This window comes from Mustela lutreola, chromosome X (assembly GCF_030435805.1).
Source record: "Mustela lutreola isolate mMusLut2 chromosome X, mMusLut2.pri, whole genome shotgun sequence".
NCBI classification, from domain to species: domain Eukaryota; kingdom Metazoa; phylum Chordata; class Mammalia; order Carnivora; family Mustelidae; genus Mustela; species Mustela lutreola.
Window position 1 is genome coordinate 9,537,908 of NC_081308.1, and position 15,579 is coordinate 9,553,486.

Here is a 15,579-nt window from a genome sequence, read left to right on the forward strand (position 1 = left end):
GTCAGGGGACTGGCTGCTCACAGATTTGTAAACAGCTGCTGGGTGGTGAGCTGACAGAGGGCAAAATGTGCACATGGAAGCAAATGAAGAGCTTCAAGTGATCAAATGTCGGTGTAGACAGCTGGTTGATGAGGCTAGCTGACACCACCTGCTGGAGCACAGCTGTCAGGGAAGGCAAGCGCCAAGTGGCATGGCCACAGGCAGTGCGAGCCCAACAGGTGATAGCCAGAAGAGAGAAGAGCCCGCAAGCTCTGAGACACAACTGGGTCATGGCCTGCGACGGGTAATCATATTTTGTGTCCAAAATGAAAGCCAGCAACTAGCCCTCTCTATTTCTACTACAAAACACTCTTCCCACATTTCTTAATTAAGATTTAGGGTCTCAAGGCAGCCTCTTGAGCCACACCAGACATAATTAAGCCCATAGCCAACTGGCCTGAGTTCTGAAAGTACAAAGAGTCAAAGGGTTCTATATATCCTGACTACATGGTGGGCTTCAATCAAGACAGGCTGTCGGGTAAAGCACAAGGAGTTATGCCAGAGACACAGAGGACAGAGGTCAGGTTCAGGGGCAAGTATGGACCCAACACCAAACCAGTGTCTTGAGGAAGACACTGCCCAGGGCCCAGTACTTGTGAACACCAAAGTGGCAATCACATGGCAAGTCCAGAAGTCGCAGTGCAAGGGATTGGGTGGGAAAAATCACCCAGGATTAGTGTCAGGCTGCTTTTTGGAGGCCAGAAGTCCCATCACCATGAACAAATCTTTGTGCTGTTAATGTGCTCATTACTAAACCCCCACATCTGATGAATAACCTGGGAGAAGGTAAACTGAGGCCTTTCCAGGGAGTAATGTGGTGACCAAGATTAAACCTTTGAAATGTACATCCCCTTTGATCTTGCAACTCCATATCTATGGACTTATCTTAAGGAAATGATCAAGGGCCTACATCAGAGTGTAAGTGCAGAGATGTTTGATGCTGTGTAACAGCAAGATAAGAGATCACTGAAGCAGACACATGTATGTTCTGTGCCACACTCCTCAGACCCTTGCTCTTAGCTCACCTGCAGTGGACAGTTCCAGGCACTGTCCCAGCCTCTGACCCCAGACTTGCATTGGTGGCTCAAGACTTTACTGCTTCAGGACTTTCTTGGATGCCATAAGAAGGTCAGTCTACCAGACGTAGAGCTGAGGGATCGTTAATATTTCCAAGAAACCACCCTCTACCAATGGAAGAAAGAGTATGAGTGCCTCAACTTCTTCCTCCAGCGAAACCATTTGGGGAACTATTCTACATGATTCCTAAGAAGGACCCCATTGGGTTGAGCTTCAGTTGCTCAAAGTGATCAACAGCTCACTAACACACATTTTTAGCTTTGCTCCTTTCCCTAATTTACTCTCTGTCCCCCTTCTCTTCTGTTTCCTGGGATCATCTCTCAAATAAATTACCTGAACCCAAATCCTTGTTTCAGAACAAGGGAACTTAAATCAGTAGTCAATCTAGGGGCACCGGGGTGGCTCAGTTGGTTAAGCATCTGCCTTCGGCTCAGGTCATGATCTCCTGGTCCTGGGATTGAACCCCGCATCCAGGTTCGTGCTCAGTAGGGTGTCTGCATCTCTCTATTTCTTTCCCTCTGCCCCATCCCCACTGTTGGTTGTCTCTCTCTCTCAAATAATATATTTTTTAAAGTCAACCTAAACATCAAAAATAGGGGATAGATTAACTATGATGCATTCACACCATGGAATATTATGAAACCATTAAAATTACCTTGGACCCAAGGAACAAGAAAGCATATGACCATACAAAGACTTGTACATGCATGCTTTTATATTTTAGATTTGTTATATCCCCATACTGGCACAATCCAAATGCCCATTAGCATGTGTGTGAATAAACAAATTATGGTATATCCATATAATGGAATACTGTTCAGCAATAGTATTGCTAGATTAAGTATTAATTTAACTATTTATACACACCAGAACATGAACCTCAAAACAAGTATGCTGGGTGAAAGAAAGCAGACAAAAGAGTACACACTGTGGGGTTTATTTATAGAAAATGCAAACTAATCTATAATAACAAATTATAATAACAGAAAATAGACCAATAGTTGTCTGGGAGCAGGGAGAGGATATAGAAAGGGGGAAATGGGACTACAAAGAGGCACGATGACATTTGGGGGGCTTATTATCTTGATTGCTGTAATGGCTTCATGGGTGTATATGTATGCTAAAATCTACCAGAATGTATGCTTTAAATATGTGTGGTTTATTGCATGTCAATTATATCTCAATAGAGCTGTTAAAGATGAAAAATAATCTCTGATAGAAATAGTGACATGGAAATGATTCGTGTTCAATTGTTAGGTTAAAAAAAAGTCCAGCTTTATTATTTTTTAAAGAGTTTATTTTATTTATTTGAGAGAGAGAGTGAGCAAGAGAGAGAGAGAGAGAGAGAATGAGTGGGGGAAGGGAGAGGGAGAAACGGGCTTCCCGCTGAGTAGGAGCCCAATGCGGGACTCAATACCAGGACCCTGGGATCATGACATGAGCTGAAGGCAGACATTTAACTGACTGAGCCATCCAGGCACCCCAAAGGCTAGTTTTAAATCAGTATGTACAATATCAGCCTAGATACTCATACAGATTCATGATTAATGATCGAAATGACCAAGTCTAGAATGTTGTTAGTGTTCATCCCAGAGTCTGAGGATTACATTGACTTTCATTTTTTTCTTTTTTTTTTGAGAGAGAGAGACAGACAGACAGGGAGTGAGAGACACATGCACACACAGGGGCGGGGCAGAAAGAGAGAATCATAAGCCATCTTCATGCCCAGGGTGGAGCCAGATGTGGGGCTCAAACTCAACCCTGAGATCTTGACTTGAGCCAAAATCAAGAGTTAGATGCTTAACCAACTTAGCCACCCAGGCGTCCCCTCTTCCAATTTTTTATAACAAATATATATTACTTCTGTAATACAAAAGACCCGTAGATAAAACACAACACAAGGTATTCTATGTTACATGCCAGTAGAATGGTAAAGGCCATTGATTTCCAAATTTAGTTTTTGTTTTTAGTTTGGAGCCTCGAGGGCTTCATGAAGGTGTCTCAGGGATTAGCCCAGGAGGAAAAGAGGATATATAAATCAGAGTCTTCACTTTTTCTCTAAGTAGAGTAACTGTTTTCATTTCAGAAATAAATAGGAGGGCCTAAAAAGGGCCAATTACTGAAGCCTGGGACAGTTGTGGAATGCTTTATGGTAAAGACAGAAGTTAGTGGGAAAGATGGGCCTTGACTAAGCAAAGAGAAGAAAGTGGGTCTTCTAGAAAAGTCTGGCTAAAGACACTCATGGAACCCATTACTCACTGTAGCATACTTCTTTTCTTCCCTACTCCCATCACTATTCAATTCTTCACTCAAGTCAGAGCTAACCACGGCAAGATTCCCAGCCTGACTCTAGGCCTACACAAAATCACTCAGGTTGGGAATCCAAAGAACTCAATAGCAATGCTATTGCAAAGGGAGGGCGTAGAGGTTGCTAACAAGTGGCGGGACTTTATCTCCATCAGATCCCCTCCCTCATTTTTTATGTGACCAATAATATTAATTTTTTTGCTACCCTAGCTTTGAGGTCCTGCTAACCCTCCAAACAGGTCACTGTTCTTACATTCCTCCTAAGAGCTGCCACAAAGACCTTTTACTTGCTCTCTTTTCTCCAAGGATCCTTCCTGGCCCTTGAGCCCTACTGCAACAAACTCCTATAACCTTTTTGGAATCAGCCCAGTGGGGTCTTGGGAGGGCATGTGGCCTGAGCTACTTGTGAGACAAATGGGAGGCAAGGAACTGCCTTTGCTGAGACTCAACCCAACGACAGTAAACCAGCATGTGCTCCACGAGGAGCAAAAGGAGGGAGAAAACGATATATTGGGGCTTACTGTTTCCTTGATCCTCATAATCCTAGCTCAGTACTGGTTAAAGTGCTCTGAAATCTGAATGAAGTGCTTTCTTGTTAGGTCGATGTTTTGAAGGCACTCGAAAGTACACAATAGTCCAAGTCTTGCCAAGGAAGGAAAAGCCGTTGATTTGTCTCCTGATATGTGTCCACCAAGGCCACCTACAGGGTTTTCTTAAATGACAGCAGGGAAGCAGTAAATCAGGTACAATGGACTCCTAGCCATGGACAATTTGCCTCCAGAAATTGATGTACTTCAAGTAAAATGGTCATGGACAATTGGACTTTAGAATGACTTAAAATGGCATTTTCGTCTACTTGAACCTGGGTTCCAATTAAAAGAGGGACGTATTAGTGTAATCTAGTCCTCCACTGGCCGGCATACCCTGGAAGATGCTAAAAGAAGCCCAGCCCTGGACTCAGGAATGAGTTTCGATTTACTTGCAGAAAATACACAGTTCCTTTTCATCTCACTAGAGAGAGGCACTCCTGTCAAAATCACAGTTTTAAATGGAGCGTGTACAACCAAGAGAAAGTGTCAGCTGAATGCACTTGATATTTCTCAGTTTAAAAGAGAGTGAATAGTTAAATTTAGCTTTTATCCCCCAAAATGCTCCATTCCTGTGAAATTCCTGTGCAAGGAATTTCAACAACTTTGAGTGTTTGCATTCGTGGCTGCTTAATTCCTAAGTGATCGCTTCCCAACCTTTTGTGTCCAAGCATAAATGGAAAATGAGCACATACTTAGAGCACCCGGGGTAAAGTGATGGGGCTGCTCACGGGAGACCGGCCCAGTCACCCCAGAATGTCAGGAGGTCCCTATCTCTGCACACATGCAACTTACTGGGGACCAGATGAATGAATCAGGATGCTCCAGATTAGGATATAGGATTGATCAATTTCCAGCTGCCTTGCCCACCCCGCCACCCCGCCCCCAGTATTAGAGCAGGAGTTTTTTGGACTCACCTGAGGAATTGCGAAATGCTGAAGCTCGAGCCCCACCCCCAGAGGTCCTAATTTAATTGGTCTGGGGTGTGGCCCTGGTGCCAGAGATCTAAAATTCCTCAGGGGATACTGATGCAGAACCACAGTTGAGAAATGCTGTTTCTTTCTTTCTTTCCTTTTTTTTGCAAATAAAGTTTTATTGGCATGTAGCTACCCTCATTTACATATCACCTGTGGCTGCTTTCCTGCTACAATGGCAGCGTGGAGTGCTTGTGGAAGGCCCTTAAACAACCGTTTGCAAGGGCCAAACCTATTTACCATCAGGTCCTTCTACAGAAAACATTTGCTGAGCCTGCTCTGGAGAAAAACTTAAGGACAACTTTCAGTATCGTGTGAAAAAAAAATCTTAGAAGGATTTTATTTTTTTGCTTAAGGTAGTGACAGAATTCCCTTAAGGAATTCTGACAGAGACAAAATATTCTGAGTACATGAATATTAAGGCGCTGGGAAAGTACATGAACCCTCAGAGCGTGTGTCCCCACCTGCAGCCGCAAAGGAAGTGCTCAGGAGGAAGGCGAGGCGAGGTGGGCTTCTGTGGAGAAAGCCTGCAGCGGCTCTTAGGAAAAAACCATCAGGAAAGGAACCGGCTCCGAGGGAGGAAAGAGCCAGGGAGCTTCAGGTAAGCGTTTTAAGAGTTTCTGGGGTGTGTGTGTGTGCGCCCGCGCAGAGCTGTCCCCTATGGTGAGTTGACACTGCCGAGGTGGAAGATTCTGGTGATTTTGAGAAATGTGGCTGTGTGCTCTGAATCATACTCCCCTTGGTCTAAGATACTTCTGTAAGGGTATATACATTTTCCATGCTCATTAATTGATTTTATTTATTTGTTTGAGAGAGAGAGAGAGAGAGAGAGAGAAAGCAAGGGTTGTGCGGGGTAGAGGCAGAGGGACACGGAGAGAATCCCAAGCTGACTCCACTTTGAACGCAGGGCCAGACGCTGAGCTCAGGAGCTGAGCGGAAATCCAGAGTCAAATCCAGACACTCAACCCACTGACTCCCCACCCCGCACCCCCCACACCCCTCCCTCCAAACTTTGTTAGACTTGAGTGTGGGCTTTGCAACGGGACTCCGTAGTGTGACCCCAGTGGAAGCCGGGGCTATCTGAATACGAGATGAATGTTGCCTTTAAACCTCCAGTCCTCAAAAGCATCGTAGCCATTGGTGTACACCTTCTAGAGAGTTAGCGCAGCCAAGTCACAAAGGAGGAAGACGGCGATCTAAAAGCTTAGGACCAACCCGTGACATTACCGGGTCCAGTTTTCCCAACTCTGGGCTCTAGGGCACTCTGATAGGACAGGTATAAAGGAGCGTCTGCTGTGCTCCTGGTCGCTGGACTCCAAGGCCACAACGTCTGTTGAGGTGTATTGGCCACATCTTCATTGTGAGGGACGGAGCACCAGCTCTCGAAGTGACTGTCCAAGCCAACATTACTGGTGTAGTTTTTGGATAGAGGTGAGGTTTTGGTGGGGATCCAGACCGGATGGCCAGGAAAGAATTCTTGAGACGTCTTTAGTGCACAGCGGAGGTTTTGTGAAAGCAGGTGTACAGGATCCGTGGGCAGAAAGGGCTGCCGTCTGCACCCAGGGACTGTCGTGGCAACTGATTATAGACCCCGGGGGAGGGGGAAGTAAAGATAAGTGAAGTTTCCAAAAGGATTTTCATATGCTAAAGAAGACTCCCAAGATACCGGAGGCCTTGCTATTGTCACGTTAAGGTGGTTTTTCCCCTGTTGCCAGGCATTAATATTAAGACAGGAGCTTTCTGGAAGACTCTGGCACGGCCTGCCTCCAGTATTTGTCAGTGGGCTGGGAGTTAAAGGGACCTTTAGTTTTATCGCCACCGCCTTCTGCCTTGGTTTCCCACATCATTATCACCAAAGTAACAGCCTTGGAGAATCCCAGAAGCTCCTCACCCAGAGGAGCTTTTAAAAGGTGAAAGGGAGAATTGGAATCAGTACAAGTGCTTGCCTTCCCCCGCCCCCCACCCCGGGCATTCTAGAATGATCAGCAAACACTGGTCAAACGGCAGAAATAATACAATTTAGTAGTCAGTGTGATGTCCTTTATTCAAGGGGTAACAACGCTTTGATTAGAGGGATGGAGCTTCAGCCTTAAAAGACGCAGCATGAAACAGGGCCCGGCTGGCTAAGAAACAGATTTGTTGGGCTGGCAGGTCCTGTTTGCTAGGCTAAGGTAGGCCAGCTGTGGCGCTAGGGAATCGTGACTGGTGGAGGTTAACGTTTCCCTGACAAGGTATTTCTGGTTGTTGTTTTTTGGGTTTTTGTTGTTGCTATTATTGTTGTTAAAGATTTTATTTATCCTCTTATTTGAGAGAGAGCATGAGCAGGGAGAGGGAGAAGCAGACTCCTTGCTGGGCAAGGAGCCCAACGCAGGGCTCCATCCCAGGATCCTGGGATCATGACCCGAGCCGAAGGCAGACACTTAACAGCTTGAGCCCCCGCAGGAGCCCCAGTATTTCCCATTAGAACAGGCTGACTTACATTTGGATTTGTGATGGGGGCCAGGCCACTGGAGTGGCCTCCATTTTGTGGGTCCTCATATCCAAATTAACTTAATCACAATCCACTCTTTCCGGTTTGTCAGTTCTCCCAATAGGAGAGGAATGGCTTAGGAGCCTGGATTCCCCAAGATGCTGAATAATCTGGTGAACATGGGGGCGGGGGACCTAGGACCACGGTGACTCATGGGACTATCGGCCTTAGAGCAAGGGATCAACCCAGAGGTCACAGGCAGTAGTATCATATCCCTATAGATTGAACCGTGAAAGTGTCGAGCTCGAAAGAGTATTGCAGTAAAATGTAACAGGACACGTGCGCACACATAGGGTATATTTTAAGAGTAGACTCCTCCAGTTTCAACTATTTTACCATTTCTGTCTGTGCCGACTTTATCTCTCTATACATGCTTATATTGTTTCATAAATATTGGAAGACTTCATTATCCAAGGATAATTGGTATCTGAAAAAAGGGACATTTAAAACAAATCCACCCAGAATGGGAACCAAATGTCACAATAAATATTTAAAAAAAGATTAGACCAAGATTTCATTCTGAAATTTGTTTTACATACCAGGAAAATAATTTTATGCCCTCTCGTATATTAAAACTTCAAGCTCTAAATGCCATAGATTCTTAAAATTAACAGCAGTGATACCTGTTGATTTTCCTTTTGGCATAATTGTTCTGGAAGAATGGTATGAGAGTCTGTGTGGCTCTCTTCACAGTTAACTTTCAGGCAAAGTCATAAGGAAGGTCATTTTTACAAAAACACATGAGGGTTTCATCAATTCCCCCCCTCCCCCAAAGACCTCTCTAAAGCCTTTGATATTCAGATCTTTTTTTCACAGCCCAGGACACCCGGCTCAGGGATCCCAGACAGACCAGGGTCAGCCACACACCACTGACAAAATCCTAAAACAGTGAAAGAAGCCGTGGTGACACAAGAAAGAAACTTATTTTGGTGAGGCCAACACCAGGAAGACCATGAGCTAGCATCTCAAAGACTGTCTCCGAAGTGCCAGAAGGACAGCTAGGTTTATAGGAGGAAAATGTGGGGTAAGGTTGGCGGGTACATGCAGGTGGGCAGTGCAGGGCAACTAGATGACAATCTTGGGGTCGGTCACGGATAGGGGTTTGCTGGCTCAGGGTGGTCCTTATTGCCTGAGGAATAGTTTCAGTTCCCATCAGGGGATGCTTTGATCAAACGGTCTTACGCCTGAGCCAAGAGACAAGCTGGAAAGAAGAACCTAACTAGAAAGTTTGAGGTCAAAGTGGAGGCAGCTAAAGTCCTCTTTCGTACCCATCTGGATTCTTGGCAGAGACCCTGTCCCCCACACCGCGCAATAAAAGACAGATTAGCAAGAGAAAAACAAGTTTAATAACATGGATGTAGAAGCTGCTTTTAGGCAACAGTCTTGAGCAATGGAAACTTGAGCAAGGCAAAAAGGCCCACAGTGACCACTGAGCCGATGCAAACAGGCTCATTAAGTGACCCACCTCAGAATAACCATCGGCCCTAACTGACCAATGACAGCCAGGCACAGTTCCTAAGATTACCAAAAAAACGGAAAATCCCATACATTCCCATTGTAAGGGCCTATTTAGCCAGAGCGGCTCCACCTCGGTTGAACAGCCATTTTGTTGTTTATGCAGTAAAACTGAAACTGACCCTGCCCCCCCCCACAAGGGGAAACTTACTTAAAAGCAAGTCCCGGAAACCAGTAAAATATGGTAACCAGTCCCTGATAAGAGCCCAAATACAAGGGCAGGTCAGGTCAGGTGGAGATAACAGCCCGAATGCAGGGCTGAGTCCGGTCAGGTGGAGACACCCCATCAGTAGAGCGTACATACTGTCTCCCTAGCTACCAAGCAGTGTGGGCCCCACCTTTTGGGTGCCTTTTGGGCACCAGTTCTGACCAAGGAGATAGGCTAGTTCAAGTAGCTACTATGGGGTGAATTGTAATTCAATTGGCCACCCGTGTGTGACCTAGCATGACTGTGCAGCTTTCTCTGTGTGTTGCAACCTCATTGGCCACCTGTGCATGGCCAGGCCCAACCATATGGCCTTTGCTGTATAAAAGTTAGTCTGTGAGGCTGGGGGTGGTTGCCCTCCCTGTAGGAGGCGGCCCCAACCGGTCGGTTTGATTCTCGATGCTTGGTGCGAAATTAAGCTTTGCTTGACTTTGGCTTTGTATCAGTCTCGCTCCTTGAATCACGGTCTCATTCCCATTCCCTCGCTCCGCCCTGTAACTGTAGCCCCTCACTGCTGCCTGGTGGTAGACTGTCTCCCTTGCTGTCCTGCCTCCGTTCCTGTGTATTCATCAGTAAACTTCTGTCACCTTTGTTCTGTCTTGGGTGAATTCTTTCACTGCCCACGCCGCCAGCCCCCACCTGATCAGGACGCTCCACCATGAATACCTCATGTGGGGAGACAGCCAGGAAAATGGAGCAAACCTTCCTTAAATAGTCCAGGCCACCCTCTTAAATACCACCTTCAGCTAAAGACAAAAAAAGATGGAGGTTGGGGAGGCCAGTTGTGGCGGTTCCTCAGGAAAAGCACAGTAAACAAGGGTAAGGTCACCTTTTCCTTTGAAAAGAGTTTCTCTTCCTGATACAGAGAGGGAGACACCCTTTCAAATAGCGATTTGCCTTATAAATGTAAATTTCCTTCACAAAAGAGGAGGTTTTGTTTTTAGGGCTCCTCCTCTGTCTGCTTTTTCTCAAAAATAATTAGCTCAAAATACTCCTTGTGCCAAAGGGGCATAGTTGAAGGTGGCATATTCTTTTATCCTTCACTTGGCTGTGAGGACGGGGTTGCTGTTATTGGCCGAGGACCAAACACAAGACATCTCTTCTGAATGACTCTTATCCTGGACAGTGCATTTGCACGCATCCAGAGTATTCCGTAGTATCCTTAATAATTTTCTCTTCTTCCAATGTTAACTCTACCAGATTTTGTTTTGGCTTTGCCAAGGAATTTGTAACAGAACTAAGGTGAGTATGCTCCTTTGTGAGTCAGAAACTACACCCGGTTGATTTGTTGCACAAAGAAAACTTTATTTTCAGCCGATAAGGAGATCACAGGGAATGGCTTCCAAAGCCACAATTCCTTGGGCAAGGGTGGATGGGTTCTTTTTCTCATCATCAGGACGTAGGGGTGGGCATAAGGCCATGCGTGTGCCTTAAGGAAGCATGCCTATACACACTTCGACACTCTGAACCATTCTCCCACATCGTCAGCTTTGTGAACTTCTCTGTGTTAGCAAGCTTTGTGGGTTCAGTTTTAAAACGACTTGCCTCGAATCATTAGTTTCTATACCATCCATGTTCAATGAGTTTACTCATCAGGCCCCTTCCCTAGATAAAAAACTGTTTAATGAAGAGAATGTGCCTCATTTATCTTCTACTGCCAGTGACTGCCATAAAGCAGCATTAGTTACCATTAGCTAAATTTAATGGCTTTTTATTTGAGATCTTCATTATCAAATATGAGTAGTAGAGAAAACTGACACAGTAGGCGGGGATACACTGTATTGTCGAATCGAAAGCGATGCTTGATTGGGGGACAAACTTTGAGTAGCTAGCTAATTCCTTTGTATAGATTTTTTTTTAAATTTTATTTATTTATTTGACAGAGAGAGATCACAAGCAGGCAGAGAGGCAGGCTGAGAGTGAGAAGGAAGCAGGCTCCCCACCGAGCAGAGAGCCCGATGCGGGGCTCGATCCCAGGACCCTGAGATCATGACCTGAGCCGAAGGCAGAGGCTTTAACCCACTGAGCCACCCAGGTGCCCCTCCTTTGTATAGTTAACGTTATGTTGACGTTATGTTGACTTTTACTTCCCTGCCCAAGCTGCATTTGGCTATTTGGAACAGAAGCATCACTGAAATGGTTTAATTTGCAGCCTTTTTCATGGAGGGGCTGTGACTTACTCATATTCTATGTGCAGTAGCTGCTATGAAGTATGTTCTCAGTTAACAGTAGTTGGGGGACGCCTGGGTGGCTCAGTTGGTTAAGCAGCTGCCTTCGGCTCAGGTCATGATCCCAGCGTCCTGGGATCGAGTCCCATATCGGGCTCCTTGCTCCGCAGGGAGCCTGCTTCTCCCTCTGACTCTGCCTTCCACTCTGCCTGTGCTCGCTCTCGCTCGCTCTCTGACAAATAAATAAAATCTTAAAAAAAAACAAACAAAAAAAACCAGTAGATGGATTGGATGTCTTTTCACTTAGTATCTTCTGCCTCCAATGTTTCCAGGCCAACCAGAACCACATAATAAGCAGCATGTAGCACAGTTAGATCATTGGCAACATTCGAAATCCAGTCCAGAAGTGAATTTGGGCACCTACCAAGTGTTTCATACATGTCCTCTGAATAATGGATCTTCAGTTAGATGGAGAAGACTGTTCTATGTACAACCCTGCCTGGAAGTTTTGCGTGAGCAGAATAGTAATTCCTAGTTCTTCCTTTCTCTCCCTCCGTCTCCTCTTTTCCTCCCTCTCTCCCTCTCTTAGCACAACATCCTGAAGGCAGCTGCTTAGAAGGGCCAAATTTGTCAATATTGATGATGATATGACAATAGAGATTCAAGGTGGCCCCAAAGAAAGTGTGCTTGCCACCCTGGGGATTGTGTGCACTTGGCTTTCAGTGGGAGAGTCCCTGTCCACCCTCCATTCCCCTGCTCTACCCCCACCATAACAGACTTTTTTTTTTTTGTAATTGAAGTGTAATTGACTAGTGTTACATTGGCTTCAGGTATACCACCTATGGATCTGCCTGGTCGATAGTCCCCACAGGTGTAGCTCCCACCTGTCACCATGCAATGCCATCAACTCTATTTCCTGACCTGTACTCTTCTTCCCCATGAGTTACTCATTCCACAGCTGGAAGGCGGGAGATAGTTGCCTGTGCTTATTCATTCCTCCAGGCTTCAAGAGAGTCTCTAACCATTGGGCTTACTGGCCGACTCTTGTCCTTTCACGAAGCAGCCATAATTGCAAAGTTCTCAAAAAGGAAAGTCTCTTGGTCTCATTTCAAAGGCCTTAGTCGAGGTGAGGAAGATGGGAGGTAATGGTCCGTTCCCATCCCCCTTGAATTGAAATACACAACTCTAAAAAAGCACATTAACCCTTTACTTAAAAAGAAAACCAAACCGTCACAAAAGGCAGGACTAATTCACATGTAGTTTATGCTACTGAGGGAGCTGTATCCTTTTACTGTTTTGTTCTGGGAGCTTTTCAATCAGTTAGCATTGGCAAGGCTTCTGAACAAAGACAGTAATTACCAAATAAAAATTGCCTTCAGTGCATTGTCTAACTGTGTTCACAGTTTGGCATGAACGGATTTATGATCCTTTTATTCCAACAGGAACTACCAGTTCTCCCTTCACTTCAAATAGCCTATTCATCTCAGTATAAAAACAACTAAAATATACCAGCAGAATATGCTGCCTTTGCAACCCGAGGCACAGACGGCGGGAGTCAGCTTCTTCCAACAGGCACAAATTTCACAAGCTTGGAAACACTACAAAACAAAGACTCTAAAAAAACTGTTGAATACTTAAAAAAAAAAAAAAAGAAAGAAAGAAAGAAACAAAAAACAGCAATTATTTGGTTCCAGTTCTTTTTACTATTCTCTATATTTTGTCCAAAATTAAGTTAATTCCATTTTGTATAAAGTGATCAAACATGCAGATTTCACTATGCTTACATAATGATCTGTGGCTGCTACTCAGATACATAGATCAGTACTTACTGTTTTTCGGGGGTAAGTGGCACAGAGAGAGAGAGATACACATACAGATCTAGAGATAGATCATAAAGAATCACTGCATCAGAAACAACGTGATTGGTCACGTCGTCAAGCAATTTACTTGACTTCCAACACCCAGTTAATAGTGCATTATCTTGCTCTATCCTGTGTCCCATGTTGAGGTCAATGTGTATATATCTCTAAACCATGTATTAGAATCTACGAATAACATTCATAAAGGAAGTCTCTGTAGACAAGTGAGACCTTCACATAGAACTTTGGGATGCAATATAATACAGGGCATATTAAAATGTTCACACTATCTACTTATATAACGGTTACAAGATCTGCTCCAGCCACAGTTTACTCATTGGTCAGTATCCCATTCTGTCCTCCTAGCAGTATGAACTTAGAAATTGATCCCTTTGGCTTTGGTTATCAGCATTTCTCCACTGGCTGTATACCAAATGTACCACATTGGTTTGTCCCCCCAGTGGACACTGGGCATGGTAACTATTTGGCTGACACCACTGTAGTATAACAGAGTGAGGTCCTGGAAAGGGTACCCGCCCCCCCAAAAAAGTTGGGAGGCTTGTTTCGACAACTCAACCTATTACCATCTATATCTGACATCATGTAATGCTCTTCACCTCTATGAACTTCAGATGCTATTGTTAAAAGATAGAGGAGGGAATTGGTCCAGATCATTCCTTTGGTCCCGAAGTGTATTCCACAGAGAAATGATCTGATGAGATAATACCACTGCATCTTTTTGTTACTACGCCCTTCTGGAAGAATCAGGCCTCTGAGAATCCTTGTAATAAATGAATCTGTTTAACCTTTGACCTCAGCATTATATGAACTTAAATAACCACAAAATCCCTTCTTTTCTTAGTGCAACACTCATAACATCCCTACTCTGACACTTGGGGAAGCACTACACTAGCTCCCTTCCAGATCAAACATGCTATGATCTAATCCCACGCTCAACCTCCACTTTTTGGATCCCTGGACCTCCACTTTTTGGAGGCAATGGGCCTCCATTATGGCCAACTGCTAGAGGGTCTGAGATTTTTGGTTTGGGGGCTTTTCTGTGTGTGTGGCTATACTCCTACTTTTCCTATTGTATTTTTGTTCAAGTATAATTAACATACAGGGTAATATTAGTTTCAGGTCTGCATTATAATTCAACATTTCTATACCTTTCTCAGTGCTCACCAAGTTAAGAGTACTCTTAATCACCTATGTCTATTGCCACATTCCACCCCCACCCCCCCGCCCCCGACCCTCGTCACGTCCCCTCTGGCAACCACCAGTTTGTTCTCTGTAGTTAAGAGTCTGGTCTTTTATTTGTTGCTTTTTAAATTTGTTTCTTAAACCCCACATATGAATGAAATCATATGCTATTTGTCTTTCTCTGACTTATTTTACTTAGCATTATATCCTCTAGGTCTATCCATGTCGCAAATTGGCAATTCTTTTTTTTTTTTTAATGGCTGATTAATATTCGTGTGTGTGTGTGTGTGTGTGTGTGTGAGAGAGAGAGACATCTTTATCCACTCATTCATGGATGGACACTGGCTGCTTCCATATCTTGACCATTGGAAATAATGCTGCAGTAAACATAAAGGTGCATATATCTTTTCAAATTACTGTTTTTGTTTTCTTGGTAAACACCCAGTAGGTCAATGACTGAATCATATGGTAACTCTATTTTCAGTTTTTTGCAGAACCCCCATATGGTTTTCCACAGTGGCTATACCAATTTGCATTCCCACCAACAATGCACAAGGGTTCCTTCTTCTCCACATCCTCACCAATCGTTGTTATTTCTTGTCTTTTTTATTTTAGCCATACTGTCAGCTGTGAGGTGATATCTCGTGACTTTAATTTGCATTTCTCTGATGAGTGTTGTTGAGCATCTTTTCATGTGTCTGTTGGCCTTCTGAATGTATTTGGGAAAATGTCTCTTCAGGCCTTATGCCCATTTTTAATTGGATTATTTAGTTCTCTAGGTGTTGAGTTGTCTAAATTCTTCATATATTTTGGGTATTAACCCCTCATTGGATATATCACTTACAAATATCTTCTCCCATTCAGGAGGTTGACTTTTCATTTTTTTGACAGTTTCCTTCACTGTGCAGTAGCTTTTTATTTTGGTGTAGTCCCAACTATTTAATTTTGCTTTAGTTCCCCTTGCCAGACAGACAAATCTAGAAAAATGTTGCTACAGCTGATGTCTGCAAAATTACTGCCTGTGCTCTCTTCTAGGAATTTTATGGTTTCAGTTCTCATATTTAAGTCTTTAATCATTTTGAGTTTACTTTTGCATATGGTGTAAGAAAGTGGTT

At 44.2% G+C, this 15,579-nt stretch overlaps 1 long non-coding RNA gene across 1 annotated transcript in view; it reads left to right on the forward strand.

Moving 5' to 3' along the window:
- Positions 1 to 5,034: 5,034 nt before the first annotated feature.
- Positions 5,035 to 15,579, forward strand: part of LOC131820898 (uncharacterized) — a 132,829-nt gene continuing 122,284 nt past the window's right edge. The window contains exon 1 of the long non-coding RNA XR_009349824.1: positions 5,035 to 5,585. This is a non-coding gene — a long non-coding RNA (uncharacterized LOC131820898). The remainder of the gene's footprint in view (positions 5,586 to 15,579) is intronic.